Source organism: Triturus cristatus, chromosome 3_1 (assembly GCF_964204655.1).
Source record: "Triturus cristatus chromosome 3_1, aTriCri1.1, whole genome shotgun sequence".
Taxonomy (NCBI): Eukaryota; Metazoa; Chordata; class Amphibia; order Caudata; family Salamandridae; genus Triturus; species Triturus cristatus.
The window spans coordinates 697,760,117-697,785,250 of NC_140583.1; the positions used below are offsets into that span (position 1 = coordinate 697,760,117).

At 43.2% G+C, this 25,134-nt stretch overlaps 1 protein-coding gene and 1 long non-coding RNA gene across 2 annotated transcripts in view; both read left to right on the top strand.

Moving 5' to 3' along the window:
* The window catches only part of LOC146860816 (uncharacterized), a 167,719-nt gene extending 149,980 nt beyond the window's left edge, over positions 1–17,739 (top strand). The window contains exons 2-3 of the long non-coding RNA XR_014979210.1: positions 16,522–16,597; positions 17,046–17,739. This is a non-coding gene — a long non-coding RNA (uncharacterized LOC146860816). The remainder of the gene's footprint in view (positions 1–16,521; positions 16,598–17,045) is intronic.
* The window catches only part of LOC146860813 (sperm-specific sodium:proton exchanger-like), a 4,738,575-nt gene that overhangs the window by 1,506,814 nt on the left and 3,206,627 nt on the right, over positions 1–25,134 (top strand). The gene's annotated exons all lie outside the window — the stretch shown is intronic.

The following is a 25,134-nucleotide window of genomic DNA, read 5'->3' on the forward strand; positions in this document are numbered from 1 at the left end:
AACGTTTAAACTAAAACGTCCTTACAGTGACAAGGCTCCAAATTATTTTTTCACTTCAGCAGGGTAGACAGTTTTATAGGAATGCACATGGCTACAATATTACAATTAAATTATGTTATCTCTGCCTAGGAACCAGCTCAAAAGTTAATTATTGTCTTTTTAAAATAATAATTGTGAGTCCAGTTCATTGGTAAATTCAGATTAGTCATTATTATTTTACAAAATGTGCTTTTAAAAAATCACCTCTAACCTGCCTAAAGCCTCTGAAAGCCTCTTTACATGAACTTTTAACTGTCACGCAGGAGCTGGATAGCTCCTTGATGTGGTGTGAACTTGCTTCCAGAGCTCAGACTAAAGGACTTGGAGGTGGGGAGATGTTCTCTTCCTTTGACATGATGATCATCTGGGCAGTGCCAAGGAACGTAATTACCTTCAAAGAGTCCTACCCGGTCACAGGGAGATGTGTCTAACACCCGGGCCTGCCCCCTTTCTTGTCCCACAAGACAGTCAGGCACCAGGCCCAGTGGAAGAGGAGTTGCCCCCAGAACTGATTTTGAGGGCCCACAGAAGAGGGGTTGCTCATTCCTCTGACAACACCTCTAAGGTCGGGACGGGAACTCTGAACATGGAAAGAAAGGTGTCCCGATCTTGGTTTTAGGTAGGAACTGCTGCAAACGTGGGTTGGGTTACCCCTGGGCATGTTTTCCTTATTGGTTAGGGAATGGCCAAGAATCATTCCAACCTACAGGCTAGTGCTGAGCATAAATGTGCACCTCTTGACACCCTCTTCAGAAAACAATTGGACATGTGGAAGACAGAGAAAGGGCTGCACCGCCTGTTCAGACCTATGAGGCAATCTCTAAGGGCTGGACCTGCTCCCATTTGTATCCAGGACAAAGATGTTGGCTCCAAGGTTCAATTGTCTTACCTCATGTTAAACTACAAGGACCCAAAAGCTTCAAGAACCTATCTTCCCTGGAAGAGCCCAGCTTGCCAATTTCAACAGGACCTGCTCTGGACCCTGCAGGTGGTATCTGATGGATAACGCCCTGATGCCCAAATGCTGTTCCTGAAGTCCTGGAATCCTTGGCTGGTGACCAAGTGTACTCCTCCTCCCTAAACCTAAAAACATTTTGCTAACTTTTTGGTTGGAGAACCATCATGGGACCAGAACCTAGAAATGATTCCCATTTTCAATTTATCAATTTATCGACAACATCTCTTACAGCCTTTAAAATTGCTCTTCTATCTAAAGGTCTATCATTCGTACCTCACACGAAAGCTGACATCTTTGAAGATTTTCAAGACATTGCCTCATTTTTTCGTAACGTCCGTTTAAAACATTTCTTTGAAAATAGACCGAATGACTTGTCCCTTGAAGATAATAAGTCAGGTCTATGCCCATTATCCATCTTTACACTCACCCTGGAACAAGTTGGGCCTGAAGTGGTAGTTTTTGAAACTATAGTTTTATCCAAACTTAAAGAGGCCACCAAGTATAATCGCAGACCTACTTACAATCTTCAGAAAGAAGAGATTGAGGCCCTGCAGACCCTGAAGAATACAAAAAACATCACTGTGAAAAATTGTGACGGGGGGCGGCATTGTCATTTTAGATACTGATGTATAATAAAAATATGTATACCCTTTTGGACAATCGCATGCATTATCGCAAAGTGACATCTGACCCCCACCTCCAGAGTCCAACGCAAAATACAAAATCTGACAAAAAGAGCGTTAGAGCAGGAAATTATTTGCCAACAGGAATGTGACTTCATGACTATATCTTCCCCCCGTACGGCGAGCGTCTACGGGGTTCCGAAGATACATAAGGACAGCATCAATCCTCCTTATCGACCTATAGTCACCACGATAGGTTCTGTGACAGAACCTATCTCTAAATACATTGACAAAATCTTGCGTCCCCATATACCAAAAACTCAGTCCCACGATAAGGACACCAAAGACATGATAAACAAGATAGAAGGTTTATCATTCAACACCAATAGAGACATTCTTGTCTCTTTAGACATTGAGGCTCTTTACAGCAATATTCCACAGTTTGAAGCACTCACAGCTGTGGAATGGTTCATTCACACATATTCCATTGATTGTGATGTACCACTCCTTATTGATCTGTTACAAATTGTCTTGGATGAAAATACCTTTGAATTCAATGGTGATCTGTTCAAACAGATCAAAGGTGCCCCCACGGTAGCCAACATCTACATGGCACATTTTGAGTCCCTCTTCATTTATAACGAGGTGGCCCCTTTCTTTGAGTCGATACAGCATTGGTCACGCTATATCGATGACATTCTTTTCATTTGGAATGATGATCTGGAAAAACTTCAGGATTTCCTCGCTTGGATCAACTTATGCAACACTAATCTACGATTTATCGCTAATATTGGAGAACGCAACATCGAGTTTTTAGATCTGGAAATCAAAGAAGTAGATTCCAAATTAGAAGTTGATCTATATACCAAACCCACAGCCAGGAATACCCTGCTCCATTTTACCAGTTATCATCCCAAATGTCAGAAAGAAAGTATTCCCATGGCACAGTTCCTGTGTTTGAGACGTAACTGTACCAATTTACATGACTATGATCTAAGAGCAACAGTCATGAAACATAAATTCATCAATAGAGGCTATCCCAGGAGACTTATCAGGGAAGCCTATACGAGAGCATGCTTCTTTGACCGTGACCATCTACTAGGGACCCATGCTAAGAATGAAATCCCACACCTAGTCTGTGTCACTAGACATTCTATTTTCAATGAAAAAATAAGACAAATCATCAATGCCCAATGGCATATTCTTAACACCAACATGGAATCGCAACACAAATTTCCTAGACCCATGTATGCCCACAGATGTAATAAGAACCTCAGAGATCTAATTGTCAGGTCGAGAATAACCACTAAACCAGCATTTGTAGAGAAAACCGTTGGAGGCACCCACCCCATCAATGGAAACCACAAGTGTGCAGATTGTAAAGCATGCAATGGAGCCATTGCTGCAGAAAGATACATGTACCAACAAAAAGAGATTCATCTTAAAGTGTTTACCAACTGCAAAACGGACAATGTGATATATTTGCTGTTGTGCCCATGTGGTTTGGGCTATGTGGGAGAAACCTCTAGGTCTTTCTTGACGCGTCTTACTGAACATTGCTCTGCCATTAAGACCAACAGGACCACTGCCCCCTTAGTCAAACATTACAAGGACAACAATCACACAGAAGATAAGATTAAATGGCTCATCTTAGAAAAGATTAACAACAAAAATATACAAGAATCAGAGGTAAGTAGAAAACGTAGGGAGGTATATTGGATCTTCATATTAGACACACATGTGTGGGTTGTGGTGTGGGTGTTTACTGGGTAGGAAGCATTAGATCTCACACCTTGGTACTGAGTATAGTAGGTTTTATTGCCAATTTAACATTTACTACTGCAGGGAGAGCGCCGGGGAACGTCCGACAGGATCGCGGGTCTGGCGCTACTAACGGCCTCCAAAATGCCCGCCACGTGCCTACGTCATCGCGCTAGCGAAGACTAGAGTGCAACTCTACATATTTCCCTTTTTTCCCATTAACAAATTAACAAAAGGCATCTACTTGCGTGCACGCTCCCGTCCATCTGCCATCTCAAAGTCTTTGAACTTCGATGGTCTCACCACAGTCCTACCAGTCCGAGTGTATCTCACAGGAGTGCTAGAGGCGTGATCGGTACCCTCTTGGGAGATCCTGGCATCTCCCCCTTCGACACTTGGGGAAACTCCTTTGTTGGGAGATCCGTAGTAGTTTTCCCCGAGTTCAGAGGTACCCAGTTCACTACCCTCCTGTGCATTTGCATCTCCTCCCGTGTCTCCCGGGTTGCCTGTGGTAGTGTCCACTGGGTTGGTCTCAGTCCCTTGTGTCCGGGAGGGTATTACCTGTCCTCTTTCCCTTCCATTCCATTGCATGATCTTGTTGCACTTGACATACGATCCTGTGACCAAAACCTCCCATCACTGAGTAGGGCCGACCGGTTGAAAACTTCTTCCACCTGTAATGGCTCACTGAATTTACTGTCCCCTTTTTTCCGTAACTGGGCCAGTTTGACTCTCACCCATTCACCTCGCTCTAGCTCAGTCTCTTTGACATTTTTCCTTTTGTTGTAGTGTTCCCTATATATCCTCTGCGCTTTCTCTAGATTGTGGTGGCAGGGGACCACTTGCTCGTGATGGTACACTCCTTCCAGGCTACATTGTCTTTCGTGAAGGAGTCTCTGCCCCTTAGGATCTGGAATGGGCTGTACCCCGTGCTGGTAGGTGTGATCCTATAAGCCCATACCATGTTCTTCAGTTCTTTTTCCCAATATTTACTACTCGCTATCGCCGACTGTACGGACCCCATTATGACTCTGTTAAATCTTTCGGCTAGGCCATTTCCTGCTGGGTGGTATATAGACGTGTGTTTAATCTTGATGCCATTCCTTCCCATGTAAGTGTTCCATTTTTCTGATACAAATTGAGGCCCATTGTCACTTAGGAGAGAGCGTGGGATTCCTTCTCTCAGGAAGACAGTCGTCAGGAACTTTAATATTCTATCCGTATCCATGTCTTCTTGTACATCCACCTCCGGCCACTTGGAGTACCTATCAACGAGTACCAACACATATTTTTGGAATCCCTGGTTGCCCAATATCGGGCCTAGGATGTCTATGGATAGGTCCTCCCATGGGTTTTCTGGGTTGTCAAATTTCCCTAGGGGTGGTCGCATCAGGCTCAGGGACTTGTCTGCTTTTTGGCATTGGCCACACTCCCGCACATGCCTCTCTATCTGGTTGTCCATCGCCGGCCACCAGTACGTCTGCTTTGCTTTCATTTTAGTCTTTACGATTCCCAGGTGGCCATCGTGGATGAGATTTAGAAGGTGGGGAATCAACTTGTTGGGAGGCACAACTTTCTCTCCTCTCCTCAGGAAAATCCCTTGGTCACAGACGGACAACTCTTCTCTCACCTCGAAGAATTTCCTGAGCGTTGCCTCCATGTGCCTCTTGTCCGGCCATCCTCTTATGATGCATTGCTTGACTGCCTCCAAGTCTGTGTCTGTTTCGTACGCTTCCCTCCACTCTTGCTCGCTTATCACTCGTTCGTGATCTTCCATGAATGCTACTTTGATGTCCTCGTCTTCCGACGCCTTGGGCGCTTCCTCCATGGCTGACGCTCGACTCAGGTAGTCGGCTACTTTGTTCCTTTGTCCTGGGATGTGCTCCACATCGTATCTGTAATCCAACAATTTTAACGTCATCTTCGTGATGCGGGGTGTCGCCGTGGCATGTCCTGATGATGTGAGGACTTTGATCAGGGGCTTGTGGTCCGTTCTCAGCTTGAATCTCGTGCCCCATAGGAACTGACGGAACTTGTCCATGGCCCAGACTACAGCCAGCATTTCCTTTTCTATCACACTGTACTTTTGTTCGGTGGGGTCAGCGATCTGGATGCAAAGCTAAGGGTGGACAGTTTTTCTCCTTCCGATTCCTGCATCAGGACTGCTCCCAGTCCCCGCTCACTGGCATCTGTCGTCAATACCGATCCGGCTCGTGGGTCGTATTCGCTCAGGGGGACGGCTGTGCTGATGTCTGTTTTTATCCTCTGGAACTCCGCTTGTGTTTCTTCAGTCCACTCAAATCTGGTCTTGTCCCGTAGAAGTTGTCGCAAATGGTGTGTCTTCGTGGCGAAGTGCTGTACAAATTTGCTATAAAATTCGGCCATGCCTAAGAACGACCTTACTTCCTCCTTGGACTTTGGCGGTGGGGCATCGCATATCGCCTTGATGCTGGACTGTTTGGGGGTGATTCCTTGGTCACTGATCACATGCCCTAAATACGTGACCGACGTCATTCCAAACTGGCACTTCTGCCATTCTGCCGTAAGTCCGTTGCGTTCCAGCACTTGTAGGCCTTTGAACAACTTGGCGTCGTGGTCAGCGTTGTCCATGCCCATTATCAGGATGTCATCTTGAAAGTATTGCACTCCTTCTACGTCGCCGAATAGTCTGTGCATCAACTTCTGAAATACGGCTGCCGCTGAAGCCAGACCGAAAGGCATTCTGCGGAACTGGTAGCAACCGAATGGAGTTATGAAGGACATTAGCTTCCTGCAAGTCCGGTGTAGTGCGATCTGGTGGTACGCGGACGTGAGATCAATTGTCGAGAACCACTTCACTCCTTTGGTTTTAGCTAACATCTCGGCTATCCTTGGCAAGGGAAACCGTTCTACGATGATGTTTTTGTTCAGGTCCCTCAAGTCCACACAGAGACGTATTTTCCTATTCGGTTTCATTGTGACCACCAATGGGGCCAACCACTCGGCGCTCGTTATTGGTTCTATGATGCCATTCTCTTCCAGTCTGTGAAGTTCTTGTTGCACTTGTTGTCTGATGGCCAGCGGGATGTTCCTCACTTTGTGGCACACTGGTTTGGCATCCATTTTGAGATCAATCCTGTGCGTGAATTTTGTTAGTTTTCCCACTTTGCCCCCGAACACGTTGGGGAATTCTATCTTCAGCTTCCCTGTCTCTGGACGTCTTCCGCCGCCGGTCATCAAGACCTGTGTGACACCACCTGGATTACACTGTATCCCTAGATCTCCTTGATCTACCCATCCCAGGACCGATGGGCCTTTCTCTGCCACATACAACTTGCAACTGGCATGTCGTTCCTTGAATTCAAACTTCAGGCAGCGGTATCCCACCATCGGGATGGGTTCTCCTGTGAAGGCTCCAGGTGGTAACCTATGTGGTTCTTGAATTGTTTCTCCCACACGCTGCATTGTATGATGGTATAAGGGGATCCAGAATCTGCTACCATCTGTACTGGTACCCCTCCTATCACCAGGTCACACTGTGGTTTCTTTGAGTGGTTGCAACTTATTCCCAGTACGTGTTCGTCTATGCACAGTACGCTGTCATCATCTTCTCCATTTTCCGTTTCTTCCTCCTCCTCTCGTGCAACATATTTGACAGCTGTTTTCTTCTGCTTGCGGCGAGATACTTTTTCATAATGGCCAATTATTCCGCAAAACATGCATTTGGCTTTGAAGGCCGGACATCGCTTGTCGTACGCTGGGTGTGCTAAACTGCCGCACCTGTAGCACATGTTCTTGCCCTCCGAGCCCGGTTTCCTCGCCAGGGTCAGTCTGGACGTCCACTTGGTTTGCGTCCTCGTGTCCCCCGCCGCTCCTTTGCCTCTCTCCGGCGGTTCTGCCTCCGTGACTTTGTTCACCATGGGCCTTGAGGACGCCTCCTTTTTCGCTGCTTCTGCGCACCTCTTCGATAGCTCCGCCTTCTTCACCATGGCTATTACTTCCTTTAATGTCGTGTCTCCGTTGACCCACAACCTGTCCTGTAACGTTGTGTTGGTGGTGTGCATGACTATTTGGTCTTTGATTAACTCATCATGTAACGTGCCAAATTTACATGTGACGGCTAATTTTCTCAAAGTCGATACGTATTTGTCTATGGACTCCCCTTCTGCCTGCCGCCTTTGTTGGAAGTTGTATCTATCTATGGACGTCCATACCGCTGGTCTGTAGTGTTTGTTTAAGTTGTCTAAGGCATGCTGAAACAAGTCGTCATCTGCCGCCTGCCTCGGCGTGGGAACTATATTCTGAAAGACTCTGATTCCTTCTGGTCCCAGATTGTGCAGCAAAATCCTTTTCTTCCTTTTGCTGGGGAACGCTTCTCCTGCCTCGTCTTTCAGGGCTTCTACATAGTTCATGAAGTATTCTCTCCAGTCTTCCCATTTCATAGATGGTTCACCCGGTTTGGGTAGGAAGGGGATCAGTGTCGTGAGTGAGGATGGTTGGGCGCACATTTCCACTCCTCCCCTCCGTGACTCATCTTATCCCCTTGGACTGCCCGGCGCACTCTGTCTCTGCTGGCGTGGGGGGCTCTGGTGTGCCGCCGCTCCGCTGCCTCTACTATGCACTGTTTGCTCCGCCAGGGTCTCCTCTGCCTCTTAAGTCTGTTGCCTGGCTGGCCTCTTACTGGTGTGCCCCCTGTATCCCGGACTGCCTGTGGTTCAGTTGGGTGGTCTGGAAGGGGTCACCGCTTTCTCCGCACTGCCTGCCCAGTGGTGTGCTGTCTTGGCTGGTTGAGGCTTGGTGTAGTTCCCCCTTGTGTCTTATGACTGTGGCTCTTGCTGTGGCTGAGGGGTTCACTCTGTGTGATGCGAGGTGCCTGCACCTTCTAATAGTGCTAGAGGTCCGAACGTCCCCTCTGCCGCGCTTTCCCTCCTGGTACTTGTGTGGTTCTGGGGCTGCTTCCCTGGTTCCTGGCCACGTGCTCCTAGTGCTCGAGCTCTCTTCGGTCTTCTTCTTTGTATGTCCCAGCTCTCGTCGCCATTTGTGGTGTGGGTGTTTACTGGGTAGGAAGCATTAGATCTCACACCTTGGTATAGTAGGTTTTATTGCCAATTTAACATTTACTACTGCAGGGAGAGCGCCGGGGAACGTCTGACAGGATCGCGGGTCAGGCGCTACTAACAGCCTCCAAAATGGCCGCCACGTGCCTACGTCATCGCGCTAGCGAAGACTAGAGCGCAACTCTACAACATGTACATGGGTTAAATTTAGATACTTCCTGGGAATAAGCAATACGTTATAATTAATTCCAACTAACTTTGTTCCGTAATGCTGTCTGAATAACATCACGTTTTTCTCAGTACATTATCACCCCTCATTTGTAGGGGTCTGTACTCTGACTGTTGTCCCTGACATTCCTGCAAGCTTTGGCCATTTTTTGGCATCCTTTCAAAAGGATTTTTCTATACATTCCATCTTTTACTTGTGATCATTAGGTGAGTCTCACATGTGGTTGCACTCGCGTGCACACGATCCGGTGTTGTATTCATTTTGTGTAATATCCTAAGTACTCGGGTTAGACACTTTCATTGCAGTGTTAGATAACATACATGGTGTTATTTACCTCATGCTCCCAACCCATCATGGCGGTCGCGCTTCACCACCCCCTTTCCACATGACATCATCACATATACTACCTCGTCGTTTTACGTGTCTGTCGATTACCGTTTAAAATAGCGCATCGCGCATTTCCTCGGTTCGGCTTTACTAGAACAGTCCCGACGAGCTACAGGATCGCGCAATAAGAACAACCACACCAAATATTTGCACTTAGCATAAAAGGTCACTTTATTAGGCCAGGCAACATAAATTAGAATCCTGCTACAATAAACATTCTTGGACCAAATCCCCTTGTCATTACTCTCGAAACTTTTTGCTATCCAACCAAATATTCCCCACAAGACTTCTCATCAAAAATACCCCATGAAATGCACAATCCCAATCAACCTTTCCAACGCCCCTCCCCCACCCCAGAGGGAAGGATAAGCCCACTCCAGACCATCCAACCCCCAAGAAAAAATGCCACCCAGGAAAACCAGAGAGTTTTCCTGGTCCCCCCCGCCTTTAAACAAAAGTTATGTTTGCTGACACAACCTTAGTGGATACTAAAAGAACACCAAAGATTCTCACCCCAAAAATCCGCCAATAGATCTCTCAACTCCATTAAATAGTATGCCTGGCCCATTTGTGACAAGTGCACCCCGTCTCCCCTGAAAAGATGATATTCCGCACCTGTGATATTATCATGAGCTAAAAACTTTATCCCCATTGCAGAACAAAAAATTTTCATTTCCCGATTGAGTTTCCTGCGAGCCCTTTCCATCGCCGTGTGGTTGCGAGCTCCCCTCCAATGGTGCCTGTAAATAAATTCAGTCCAAGCCAGAGTTGTACCTACCCAGTTATTCTTGAGCACCGCCAAGTCCACTTTCATTTTCTTCAAAAGGGATAAACCGGACAGTGCCACAAGATCATTTTCCCCCAAATGGATTATTAATAAATCAGGGAAACCTCTAGCAGAAGACAGCTCAGAGAGCATAGGAAATAAATCATCCCACTTCATCCCCCCTTTCCCCCGCCATACAACTTCATGTCCCTTGCTAGGCAAACCAAGAGCTCGGCCATAAATCTGCTGTTGGGCAAAGCTGGCTGACCACTTTACAAACGAATGGCCCACTATCCATGTCCGCCTCTTTGAAGATAATGAACTTTTAACACGACCTTGCGAGAAAAAACCAAAATTAGTCCACATAGTAAATAACATCTCATTTCCTTACATTTCCTGCAGCAATCAGATTTCCATCTCCCAATCTTTTTAATGTCATCCAAACCCCAACCCAATCTGTAGGCTTCAGTCGCTGCCCCTATCCGAAAAGAGTGAGTCCCAAAAAGTGCAGGGTTTTTTCCCAACAATGACAAAGTTTTATGTAAAACTGCCAATAGTTGTCCACTAGTAATTTTACTCCCATTCTTTTGAATGAATATGTCCCCACGTTGTAGGCCTAAGGAAACAAAAAATGATTCCCATTCCTTCACTGGACAACAATTCTGCACTCCGCTACCCTTTAAAAAGATACAAGTGCCTCTACCCAGCTGATCAGTTTTTGACTTCCTCAAAAGAGTCCTACCCTTCCCACCTTGCACTTGAATATTCTCTACCTGCATGCCCATCTGATCCCGCAGACCTAACAACTCGGAAACTCTAAAAGCGCCAAAAAACAGCCAAATCATACAAAGTCTAAAACGTGAAACCTCCCACAAATCATAACAGCACACTGTTAACTGCTTTAAAATTTGTTGCAAAATGTGAAAAGTGATTGGCTCAAGTAACTCCGAAGAAGAAGAACGTTCCCTCCCCAGACCCTTCAACATACGCCTTAATAAAACATCCCCCGTAAACTCCTGTCCCCACCACAACTGACTATAAAACGAAATGCCGGCCAATTTTCCTGAGATTGTTGTATGAGATAACCCCAAATTGACCAAATGCAAAACAAACCGTAACATAACCTCTCTTATACCCTCTGTAGAAAGAACCATTTTGTGAAACTTAAAATAACTTAAAAACTCCAACCAGGCCTGATGATAACTGCGTCTAGTAGAAGGGGCTATAGAATTTTCCACCAGATCAACGATTCTCATTCCCCCAACGCCCAGATGTCTTTCGGGATCGAAGTTTTGTAGCCATCCGCCCCCGGCGCCAAACTGCGAAATTTCTGCCAATTAAATCGAGACAGAGCATCCACAATTGAGTTATGAATACCTGGAATGTGTCTCGCTCGAAACACAATGTTTAATCTGAGACTTTGCAGCATAAAAACACGCAACAGGTGTAATACACACACATCTTTTGCCTTTTGCTTGTTAATTAGCTCCACAACAGCCATATTGTCAGTATGAAAAAGAACATTCCTATCCTTAAACTCCTCCCCCCAAACTCAAACAGCCACTATGAGAGGGAACAATTCAAGAAAGGCTATGCTTCGACCCTGTTGTAGCCAATGTGGAGGCCATTTTTCTGCACACCAACGACCCTCCCAAAAAATGCCGAAGCCATGCGCTCCAGAAGCATCTGAAAAAATCTGAAAATGCCAGATGGTGTCATCCTTCACAAAATATAGAGAGACTCCATTAAAATCCTTCAAAAATTGCAGCCAAATTAGTAAATCCTCCTTAATCTGCTTGGTGAGCCTAATCCTGTGATGAGGAAGAAATGCCCCAGACATCGCCATCCCCAAGCGTCTACAGAAGGTCCTGCCGGCACGCACCACGCGGCAAGCGAAATTCAAATAGCCCAAAAGACGCTGAACCTGCCTGAGCTGAACTTTTTTCTTGTCAATTATCTCCAATAAAAATTACCTAATCTCAGTCACTTTAGCCGCCGGTAACCTAGCCATCATAAGTTCTGTGTCAATTTCAATACCTAAGAATGTAAGTTTGGTACCTGGACCCTCAGTTTTTTCCTGAGCCAAAGGAACGCCGAACTCCTCAGCCAATTGTTGGAAAATGTTCAGGCATCTGTGGCACTGATGTGACTGAGCTTTGCCAATAAACAAGAAATCATCTAAATAGTGACATACCTGTTTGTGACCACTTTTTTCCGAAAAACACCACTGGAGAAAAGTACTGAACATTTCGAAGAGTGCACATGACACCGAACAACCCATTGGGAGGACTCTATCTATGTAAAAAGATTAATTGAAAAACATGCCCAATAGCTCAAAATCTGATGGGTGAATGGGCAGTAAATGAAACGCTGACTGTGTATCACATTTAGCCAGTTCCGCACCACTCCCAGCTGTGCGTACCATCCTCAGGGCATCATCAACAGATGTATAAGACACATTGGAGTCTGACGGGGAAATGAAATCATTAATAGACTGGCCCTCTGGCCACGATAAGTGATGGATTAGTCTAAATTCACCTGCCAATTTTTGGGGGACCAAACCCAATGGAGATATCATCAAATTCTTCAAAGGACAGCACTTAAATGGACCTGCTATCCTGCCCTCCTGTATCTCCAAATCCAATTTCTTCTGCACCACTTGAGGCAACTCCTTCGCCGATTTTAAATTGTCAGACCATCTATTATAACGGGGACCCTGATAACATATCTTAAAACCCTCCTTGAAACCCCAATAGAGTTTTGAAGCTGATTCCGTATCAGGATACCTTTCCAACCACTGTGTCATGACCGATAACTTAATTGGGGTATAAGCCCTTTGAGATAAACTGTGGAAAAGCTCCCCTACCTCTTGGTGATTTTTCCTGATCCCCAAACCTTTGGTTGGCAAAACACTGAATGATGGCATGTTTCCCACCACACTGAGAACATTTGTGCTTAAACCTGCAAAATTGCCTGATGCAGGAACCTCGATTAAAGTTCCAACAGGATCCCGTAACTGGTAGCTGTCCTCTTCCCACAACACCAGCCCCAAATTGGGCGGGGCGAGGCAGAAAGGGGCGATAAGTAATTGGGAGCCCGCTTGCAGTATGCGTTGTCGCAGGCGTCTGAGACGAGGACATCCACTGAAACCACAGTTCCTGATCCACATCCCCCCAAGGCTTATCATGGAAAAGACTTACTCTAGCCCTTAACTCCTCATCATAGTTGAGCCATGCGAACCCCCCGGACTGTAAATGTGCTTTGCGTATGATATCAATATACTTAAACATTGCAACAGCCCTGTCCTGATATTTATCACAATAGACGCTAGCATAAATTAAAAATGCTGCCGTCCAATTTTCGATATTTTTTGGGACTCTAGGACGCCTCAAAAGCTCCCACTCTTCTTCCTTGGACCCCTCCTTTGCTTGAATATCCCTATGAAGGAGCTTGAATACGTCTACAAATTCGTGGTCCCACGTCCTCTTCTTAGTTTTCTCAGCCACATGCGTACCCAGGGGCATGGACAACCCCATGTAAGGTAATTTTTTAAGCATGGGGTGAACGGCAACTGAAACTTGCCCAGATGAGGATTCAGACCCATCCAAGACCTGTTTATCAGTGCTAACCTGTTTATCAATGCTTGTCGCCTTATTAGATCCCACAGCACCTGAACCCACTCCCCCCAGTTCTGCAGATTTACCAAACGCCTCCCCCGCCCCGCAACCCGAACCTTCCTTCACTGAGTCATCACCCACCCCCACTGAACGTTCACTAGGTTTGTCTGTCAAAGGTTGCGGCCATGAAGACCACCACTGAGGCCTACCTGATGTCAATTGAGTAGCCCGCTTCTGGAACTCCTGAGGATCCTCTCGCCGTTGATGCTCCCAAAGCCGTTCCTGCTCCGCTGTCTTGCCCGCTCGTGACCATTGAAAAATACTAGCAACAACAGTTGACCCCGACCCCTTTGTAACCGCTACTTGCTCTTGACGCATAGCTCTTGCATCAAAAATCCCTTCATCAAATAGAAAACCTTCATGTATATTTTCGTCCACCAAACCTTGACCAGCATATTCATCAGGTATGACCAAATCATTATTACTCCCACTCGGCATTTCCCCGTCTCCCACCCCGCCATCATAACAATCCCAATTGGTCACAGCAAAATCATCCTTTGATCCGCTCTGTGACGCTACACCCTTACCAACAGCCGCGCCATGCTTCGCCTTCTTGTACTTGGACACGCCTGTCGCCATCTGCGGGACCTTGTAGGATGAAGACTTCCAGCCGCTCGTGCCAGACGCCGCTACCAACTTACCACCATCCAGAAACTGCGTGGCACTGCCCGTTGCCGAAGATGGAGTGGCATGATCCACCCAGACCCATTGCCCTCGACTTGGCCCTAATGCAGAGTCAAAAGAAAACTGTGAGAAACAAGGAGGAGAACAAGATTCCGGAAAAATAGATTCAAATCCTGAAGAATAACCAGGAGGTTCAGAACGTGACGTAGGTTATATATTGTGAGACAGTGAGTCAGCACCATCCAATTCCTGAACCTTCTCAAACGTTGAGTCTGTTAAATTAACAGCTAAAGTGTTGATATTGTCTTGTAAATATGAGTTGACATACTCCCCAGGCGGGCCCCTAGGCACCGGGGCCAAAAGCACCTCAGGAACGGCTCCCTCCCCTGCAGTACCCTGCACCGGAGCAAAATTATCGTTTGTACTATTGTGCTTTCCCGCTGCCAAAATTTGCACCCCCTCACCGTCATCACCACTGTCACTAGAATAATCCACCAAAACAGCAGAGCGTCCCTCAAAAGACACAGGAGGCGCAATATTAATGGAAGACATTCCTTGAAAATTAGCAATGTTTGTGAGCACCTTGCCAACGACGTGCGCTCTCTTAAAAGCTGATGTAGGCGCCGGCAAAACCAAATTTTCCTTTACCCCAATGTCATAATTACCCCCCTCCCCCTGCTTGACAGGGAACTTGGTGTAGTAAGACTTCTGGAGGTAGTACCACCCCTGCCCTGTACTCTCCTCCTAGCACGCCCCATGCGGAGAGAAGATACTGCCCTCAACTGACCTGAAGACTTGTCAGGAAGCGAGTGACATCTGGTAGCCTGTGGCCTGCTGGCTCCGCTGCGACGCGCCACAAGACTTCTATGTTGCAGCGTTGATGTTTCCACCTCAGCACGACCCACAGCCCCCTGCGACTGGCTCTTCGCAGGTAAACAAGCTGCCACTGCTTCCGAAACTCCTTGAACTGCCATCCCCTTCGGGCGTCTCCCCACCGCCGCTAAAACTGTTGAGACACCAGGCTGCAATAGGTCCTCACGACCTGCGTCATAAATAATGCGCAATGCCTCCTTCACAGCCTCTGACTCTGCCATCCTGAAGCAAAGCCTGAAGACAAACACACCAAAACTAACAGAAAATGAGGAAAATTGGCAAGGAGTGGGTCACAAAAACAACAGCCTCCCAATCTCCTCACAGAAAAAAACACCGTTTTCCCTAACTGCTGCCTGCTCTGCTCGTGCTGCTAAGCCCCGCCCCCTGCCTGCCTAGAGCCCTCACGCGCTGTGTGGACTGTTCCACCACGCGAAATTTCCCAAGGGGACAGCTGCTCGTGCACCGATCCCCTTGGGACCCCAGTGGAGATCGTCACCGTCCGCTCCACGATACCGCTCTGGTTGCATCACACGGTATGATTTTATGCTCTTGTGCATTGTTAGCTGTGCGTACCCTTAGTGTCTATATCACATCCTGATTATCCAGTGTAGCCACTGTGGCCAATGCATGGATGTTATTTAAACACGCTCGCATCCATGCATTTCTCTCGTACATACCCATGCAGATATCAGTACTAGCAGCACATATTAGATGTCAGTTCCATTTATTTCCAGTGCCAAATTTGTCCTTTTGTTAGTGTTGGCCACGCATTGTGCAAGTTTTAGCTTCATGACTTATGGCATGCTCTCTGCTCTTTCTCCAGAATGCACCACTGTTTGTACAAAACTTTTCGCATCCGGCCTTTCTGTACATTTATCACGAGGTAATTACTCATTGAAGCTTTTTCCTTTCTGACTTGTCCAGCTAATTAGTGAGCCACTTTCCAGGCTCCTGCAGCGTCCTTTTTTGACATGTTCTTTTTTTCTTTCTTCTTTTTGTTATACAGATTTATTCTGCTTTTAAAACAAAATTTTCTAATAGTTCTGTGGTCGGTGGGATCAGTATTCCCTACAAATATACGTTCCTTTGCATCTACCTAATAAGGTAACCAGTTTTTGATATTAGCTTTTTGTTTCTAACCTGGCTCATTACACCATCCTTAATATTTGTTGTAGTGCTATTTTTGCATAGTCACGTCCAATATCCCAACTTTTGAAAGTCTACTATGTTTGGGACTTGCCTGTAGTATTTATTATCGCATTAAGCACACTACAGTGGTAAATTGGCACCTTTATTTCCAGTATGTGCCTTTACATTTCTCTCATTTTCTGGTCCTTTTATTACTTTTTGTTTATCTATATACTTTATCGTGATCCTGGAGCATCATATCTGCTTACTAAGCTAGGTTTGTTCCGTATGGCTCTTCCTGATTCCGTCTGGCACATTTAGGATCAACCATGTGCTCATGTAGTATCATCTCCTGTTTCTTGCTTTGCATTACCATCTTCCACTTGTCATAGTATTAATGCTATCATTTACTTTTCATAGGACTGCATTTCTAATACATGCCATCCAGTAAGTCTAGTGTCTATCCTGGCTAGACTCTCTATCATTTTGGATTTTGGTAAGACAGCTTATCGCTTTGTTTTTCTTTCATTTATGGCGATTATCTGCAAACCTACCACTGGCATGAGGAGGTCTTTGCATTTCCTTCAATTTTGCTTCCAGCATGCAGGTGCACCTCTGGCTGGGTCTTTGGCATTGATCTGTATATATCACCTCTATCTTATGCACCGTTCATCTGTGGGTATCTCTTTTATCTTATGCACCGTTCATCTATGGGTACATGAAGTTCATTATTTTTCATTTTTTCATCCTTTTACATTTTTACTTTTTAAATCTTTCCTTTGCCATATACTTCATTCCCTGCCTTTTATATTATCTTCTGGTGGTCGGCCTTTTGATGCAACTGTTTTAATTGTAATGTATTTGTGAAGCATTTGTACTTTCAACATGTAAATTAGTTACCTTTCTATAGTGACACATAGATACAATGTATTTTATTTTTACAGAAAAAGTATTTTGGAGATGGCTCCCCTGAGGAAGGCAGTCTATCTGCCGAAACGCACGTTGAGACATCTTGGAAACCACCCTTCAGATATACTAATCCATGAGATTTAATGCTGTAATCATCCTCTTTTTCCACGTGTATCAGACATCTAATGAATTTAGGATGTTGACATTCTATCATACACATCACAATAAGTATTAAAGTATGAAGTATGATTGTTTGGATGAATGACTATAGTTAGAATGTATTACAGCCCATGTTTGGTTGTATATATGTTTTTATATTAAAAAATGTCTATGTATCTATAAAAAAACATACATTGTAAAAAATATTTGGTATTTTTCTATCTCCAGTGTCACTATGTTTATCATTAGATCATTGTTCTGATTATGTACGAAGTAGCCCTAGGAACTTCACACCAGAACCAACCTTCCAGCTGTTCTGCCGAAGGGTTGAATTTACCATCGCTCCCACTACATTCTTCTAGGCAGCAGCAAATTAAGTTCAGCTGGACCAACGCCAACCCGCATCTGATGATATGCTACCCTCTTTGGCTGCAACTTGCAGCCTTCCCACTGAGGAAATCTGACTTCCAGAAAAGATTTCAAATCCATAGGTAGAAATCTTCACTGAACCCTACACCAAGCAGCATCCTATTGACGTTGATGACTACTTGGGTGGGAACTCCAGACTTATTTCCCCTCAGAGTTTTTTCTTTCTTTAGGAACAGCTGCTCTATTCAGTCCCTTTATTAGATTTTTGCAATTTTTGGTGGCCTTTTGTTCATTAAAATGTATTGAAATTGGATTTTATTGTGTTGTGTTTTCAACTTATTACCTGTTTTGGTACTTGTAAATGCTTCTCACATTTTCTCAAGTTTAGCCTGTCTGCTCAGTGTCGTAGCTATCAGGGCTTGAGCTCAAGTTTAAATTACTGAAACCTTTACTGGACCTAACAATAGTCACATTATTACTTGTGTGGACTACCGTCCTCCCCAACTAGTAAAAACTTTCTCACAAAGCCAAATGTTGATTGTATGACTTTTCAGTGGAACCAATTCTGGAGGCATGGATTGAGAGGGGAAGGTAGGGAAAGGCTTCTCTTTATAGGGCCTTCCCTATCAGCCTCCAAAGCAATAGCCCAAGATGAGCTAGGGGTGCAATAGTCAGAAGTGGATGGTCTAGAAAAGGAGAAAACAAGGGAAAAATCCACTCCTAGCTATCGCTAGACACCAAAGCAAATGGAACCAAGGTTTTTGTGACCAGAATGAAAAAACTGGATTCAAATCCATAGCAAAATTATAAAGGTGTGGGGAGTAGTATTATTTTCAACACAACCAGCAAGGTGATTCCTCTTAACCTGTATTAACATTTATTCTTCTTATTTAATAAGATAATTTTTTTACACTAATTACATTGTCATATTGCAAAAAAAGTCATAATGCACAATTTATCACAAATGGTTCACAAGTTCTAATTCTTGTTATTCATAATTCATAAGAAATCCGCACATGTACAGTCAACACTTGATTTGCGGTAAGAATGCCCCTTATTTAGGGCTACAAAATAATACGTTAACAACTTCAATTATATAATATATTTGTACAAAATTTCAAAACACTATTTAAAATCACATTGAACATCATAATAGATAATTAAATAAAATTTTCGAAATAAACCATGTAGAAAGATTACACTACTGTACACAATTATTGTTTGTCCTCACAACATAATTAGAACATGTGGGGATTTACTCCTTAAAAGATAGAAAAGAGACTAAGCAATAAGAATATAGAGGAATATAAAGATACACTAAAATTGAGGCCAATTAACCTAGGCTGCTTACTTCTAAAATTGTCTTTGATAGTACAGTTGCTCATCATTATTAATAAACAGCGATTAGAAGATCAACTGTGTCATATCCAGTAAGATTTTTGATTATATTTCCACAACACTGGCTACAGTTCACCCCATCCAAACATTATCAAATCTACAGATCAAACAACAAAAGAGTTCCACAATCGTAATGCTTTCAATCGAGCCAAAAAGTATACATGTAACAATTAAAAAACACAGGTCAAGTCCAAAATACAGTCTCCAAATGTACCTTCTTACCTGTTCATATCCATGGCCCAGATTCACAAAGCCTGTGCTGCGTTGCATGACAGGTAGAGAGCAGAAGAGTCATATTCACAATGATATGGCTCTCTCCTACCCTCTCCCTAGCACCAGCGCCATAGTGCAATGGGGGCGTGCCTGAGTCTACTATAGGTTTTGTACAGGAAGAGTATCCTTCCTGTACAAAATACTATGGCTAGACAAGTTTAAATCCTTTTCCTACTTTGTGTGCAGTGCAGCACACATGCAAAGTCGGAAAAGCAAAGAGAAATAAAAACAATTCTCCTTTCAATGCCTTCTTTTCAGCTGTGTTAATTTGTGTCACTAAACATTGTCTACTATTGTTAGTAGATAGGGTTTGCATCAAAAAGCATGGGTGGTTGAATGAGAAAGCCCATGTACCACCCATTTAATGCTCCCTTGACGCAAAATAATGCAAATCAGCGTGTCGCACTTCTTTACATTACTTATCCATAATACCCCCAAAAGGTTTCACTTCAGTTATGCATTAAAAAGTAACGCTAACCCGAATGTAAACCTTTGTGAATCTGTTCCCATGTTGCTATGAATGTGCTCACCATCACTCCCAGTCAGGATTATAGTTAAACCAAGTCTTCCCTTTCCATATCTTCTACATCCCCACTATCTAAACCCTCATTAAAAAATGTATCCTGCAAAATCATTATTATAACACAGACCTAAAGCAACTAGAAACTAATGGCCTGATTATGTTCAGAAATTAAAAGAAAAGGCATCCTGTATATAAATAGGCAAAATTTGAAATCCTCACCCGTGGAAAGGCCCATTTTGACGGTGGGCCCACATATTAGCATATCAACTCCTCATCAACCCAGTCTGTGTTCAGAAGTATAGTGCAATGACTTCTATAATCACACTATATAAAACACCATTCAAAAAGGTATACTACACATAATCTTCATGTCTATATTATCCCCAAACCAGAAGTACCAGTGACTTGTCATGTTATGAGAAAGGGCAGCAATATAGTAAGCTGTTACAAAACTAGCAACCACAATTAAAAAACACACGTTAGTCTCAATATAGAAGTGTATGATATCGGTTAGGAAAACCTCCCTAACCAATAATGGCAGGCCAAATACTTTTTTAAAAGAACAAAGAAAATTAGATTTGTAGAGAATATTTTGAACAGGGAATGAAGAAACAATCAGGACAGACTAGCATGAGAGGAAAAAGAGGTGGGAAAGGAAGGACTAGAAGACTAAAATGTATTACAAAATTCTTCTCTAATTAAATAAGAAGAATAAATGTTATTTCAGGTTACCAGGAATTGCCTCGTTGGGTGTGTTGAATATGATACTCCTCCTCCCGCCTTTATAATTGCGCTATTACATTTTCAGACCAGAGGGGGAGATGGTCTAGTGGGAGGAGGGCCAGTTGTTCAGTGATCCCAAATATTGACAAGTAGATTCAAATCCATGTCCTTCCTCCGAACTCTGCAAAAAAGTACCTAATTAGAGGGAACAGAGGGAAGATCTACAGAAGAAAAGTTTCCCAAGGATGTAGAAGTACATTCACTCCCAGAAACTGCTTGCTTGTTGAACTCAAAAAGAATAGTGGGACTTGCAAATTGGATTGATATGTAAACAGATCTATAACTGGGACACCTAAAATACAGAGCCCAAAAGACTGAGTGATTGAGAATGTAATCCTTAGAGTAGGGAAAAATCTGTCTGCTTGAAACCCCAGGATGTGAACTGCTCTTAGAAATAAAAGATTCCTTTCAACCCAAGAAATTATCTCTAGAGCCATCTGGTTTACAGAGTAGCATTTTGTCCCAAACGGGTGGTTCATTTAAGCTTTCACTATCACATAGCCCGTCCTGATCACTAAGATGGAATCCTTGATCTGGTGAGAAAAGACAGCTAAGATTTACAGGTTTACACGCTGAACCCACAGCAATCTAACTCCTGAATGGTGTGACCAAAGTGGGCACTCCAAGGTATCAAACAACTTGTTACATTAAGCTTGGCTTGTATTTCAAGTTCAAATTCATGTAACTTGTTGCAGTGTGCAACTTTAGCAATGCAGCCACTTTGTTGACTTTAAAACTCATGTGCCTCCCCGGGCACACATGGAGCCTGATCCACAAGTCAGCTTTCAGCCCTCCTGGAGAAAAATGATAACGACTCTCAGGAAAGTAAACAATGCAGAATTGCTAGCTAGGGAGGTGTCACCTCTTAGCCCCAAAAGGCAGGCCGCCTTTGAAAGGCCAAGGTGTAACACCAGGGGGGAGCTAGACAGGCTGGCATGAGATGCAGAGAGAGGAAACCAGTTGCCAAACCAGTTTAATGCGGAGCATGTAGCCCTGAGGTAGCCACACCCTTGGGGTGCGCTAGGGAGGTTTGAACACAGAGAGATGTGTCTCACCATCTTGGGAGTGGGCAGAATGGTGCATTGTGGGATAGCCAGATGTCACACTCCACAGGAAGTGGTCACCAGCTGGGAGGGAACCTGGTAGCCCACTGGCTACCAACCACATCCTGCTGTGAGGGTACTTTCCGAGCAAAAAAGGGGCACCCAGACCTCATATCACGAACAACTTGGAAGAAGTACCAAAAGAGGACTGCCCTGCTGCTCTGAGGGACCATCAAAGAGAAGCTGCACTGATGAGGACTACATCTGCTGCACCTGGTGGTTAGTGAAGAGCGGGACTGTGCGTGCCATGTTCTGCACAAGGAGAAGCCACCTCCACATCCCAGTCAAGCCAAGAGATCTCCCAGGGCCATCTGGCTGGTCTCCTGTTGGCAGCACAGGAACACAACAGGTGAATAATCCTGCTGTGGCAACTTGGTAGCTCAAAATCTTCAAGCCACTACCACCGCCACTGTGCAGCATCGAGGACCAGGACTCAATGCACAGAGTTGCACCTGAGTTCGCTGAGCCTGGGAGGGCTGTCAGAGTTGCTGAGATCCTAAGAAGGTGAGTTATTGACTCAGAAAGGATTGGCTTGTGACCATGACAACTGGCGACTTATAGTCCAGAGGCAACTGGACTTCAGCCAGACTAGAGAGGACTTTGTGGGACGTCCGCCCTGCAACCAGGATCCCCCACCAGCTTCGTGGACCAAGTAATCTCAGCAGAAAAGCCTCCATTGACTACGTCACATCAACAAAATCTTTAGAGCATCTTCAACATCCTACATCCCTTGCTTCAGGACCACTTCTTTAGAATCCAGAGCAACGCGGATAAAGTGCCCGGAACTGCTGAAAGACTGCTTCTTCTGTGAAGGTAACTATTCTGGAGGACTTTGCTGGTTCCCTTGACTAGCTCACTATCAGAGTTTGCCACCACTAGAAATTCTACCCAACCTCATGGACACTTACCTAAGATTTCTTTGAAAAAGTTTCTAGGTGTCCAATTAATTGATTTTGCCAAGGCTCGCATGCGGTTGAGTGAAATTGCTTTGATTTATTATTTCTTGTAACATCTATATCTTTCATTCTAGTGTCTAAATCCTTATAAAAATACAGTCTATTTTTAAATATTGGTGTCAGATTTGTTGAGTGTTGTGTCGATTTCTTCTTGAATTGTTTAGGTGCTGTTTAAATTCTTTTCACTTGTCCTCTGTGTAAGCCTTGTGGCTCAGTGCCACAGCTACCCAGGATTGAGCTGAGGGTTTGACGGACAAAGCCCGAGGGTCCTAAGGGGTTTGTAAGTGTATTACATGGTGAGTTCACAACCACACCATATAATACAGACAATTTCCTCACATCTCCCAATCTCGACAAATTTCCTCAGTATGGCTCAATGATTGAGAGGAAGATCGAGCATAGATGAAAAGATCATCAAGATAAGGGTACATTTCTAGCCCCCTGTCATGAAAAAGTGCTATCACCGGCATCAAAGCTTTTATGAACACTCTTAGAGCAGTTTTCAACCTAAAGGAAGGACACAAAATTGACAATGTTCTTCTCCCACACAGAATCTGAGATACTGTTGGGACGGTAAATAGACATAATATCGAAAAAAAAATATCGAGTGGACAGAATATCGAGTTTTAAATATAGAATGGACAGAATATCGAATTACCAAAATATAGTGGTGAAGAATATCGAAAAACAGGTAAGAAATATCGATTGCAATAATATAGAAGTAAATAATATCGACAGTCATAATATAGTTGTTAAAAATATCGAATTTTTTATAGTGTTTTAAGTGTTAGTATATGTGTTAAAAGTATGTATTAATATTGTAATGTATGTTAGAATATTTTTAAAGTAATGAATTTTATGTTATTTTATTTTTGTGTAATTTAATTCCGTAGCGGGTTGTGGGTTTATAGGGGAGTAGGGTGGGAAGTAATTTAATTATAATACATTAAATAATAATTTATTGGAATTATTAATAATTTTTAATTTAATTTTGCGTTTTACTTCTGTAGCGGGTTGTGGGTTTATAGGGGAATAGGGTGGGAAGTAATTTAATTGTTATTAGTTAATTATTAATTGGTATTGAAAATTAATTGGTTGTTGATTAATTATTAATTGGTAAATAATTAGTATTAATTGGTAATTAATTTGTATTAATTGTTTAATTGATAATTATGTTAATTGTATTTATTTAATAATTGTAGTGGGTAGTGTGTTGATAGGGGAATATGGTGGGAAGTAATATAATTGTTATTAGTTAATTATTAATTGGTATTGAAAATTAATTGGTTGTTGATTAATTATTAATTGGTAAATAATTAGTATTAATTGGTAATTAATTTGTATTAATTGTTTAATTGATAATTATGTTAATTGTATTTATTTAATAATTGTAGTGGGTAGTGTGTTTATAGGGGAATATGGTGGGAAGTAATATAATTGTAAATCATTAATTATTTAATGGATGTGTGTATATTGTTAATTAATATATCAATAATTTAATTTAGCGTTTTACTTCTGTAGCGGGTTGTGGGTTTATAGGGGAATAGGGTGGGAAGTAATTTAATTGTTATTAGTTAATTATTAATTGGTATTGCAAATTAATTGGTGGTTGATTAATTATTAATTGGTAAATAATTTGTATTAATTGGTAATTAATTTGTATCAATTGTTTAATTGATAATTATATTAATTGTATTTATTTAATATTTGTAGTGGGTAGTGTGTTTATAGGGGAATATGGTGGGAAGTAATATAATTGTAAACAATTAATTATTTAAATAATTTGTGTATATCGTTAATCAATATATTATTAATTAATGATTAATTGGTATTATTAGCATTTATTAATGTTTGTTATTGAAAAACAATTGGTTGTTAATTAATTATTAATAGGCAATTAATTAAACAAAAATATATTGGTATTTATAAATAATCAATTATTAAATCTTGTGTGATTGGTAATTAATTGTAATACTTGTTTTGGTATTAATAATTAATTAATTGTTAAGAAAATATTAATTTATTATTTTCCCTACTTCTGCACTTACTTGAGTGGGAATAGTAATTTTTACCCTACTGCTTTGCAACGCTTTCCCTACTGTTGCACTCTCTGGAGTGGGAATAGTAATTTGTATCCCTACGCTATCCAATGCTTTCCCTACTGTTGCACTCTCTGGAGTGGGAATAGTAATTTTTACCCCTACGCTATCCAACGCTTTCCCTACTGTTGCACTCGCTGGAGTGGGAATAGTAAATTTTACCCTCCCGCTATCCAACGCTTTCCCTACTGTTGCACTCTCTGGAGTGGGAATAGTAATTTTTATCCCTACGCTATCCAACGCTTTCCCTACTGTTGCACTCTCTGGAGTGGGAATAGTAATTTTTACCCCTACGCTATCCAATGCTTTCCCTACTGTTGCACTCACTGGAGTGGGAATAGTAATTTTTACCCCTACGCTATCCAACGCTTTCCCTACTGTTGCACTCGCTGGAGTGGGAATAGTAAATTTTACCCTACCGCTATCCAACGCTTTCCCTACTGTTGCACTCACTGGAGTGG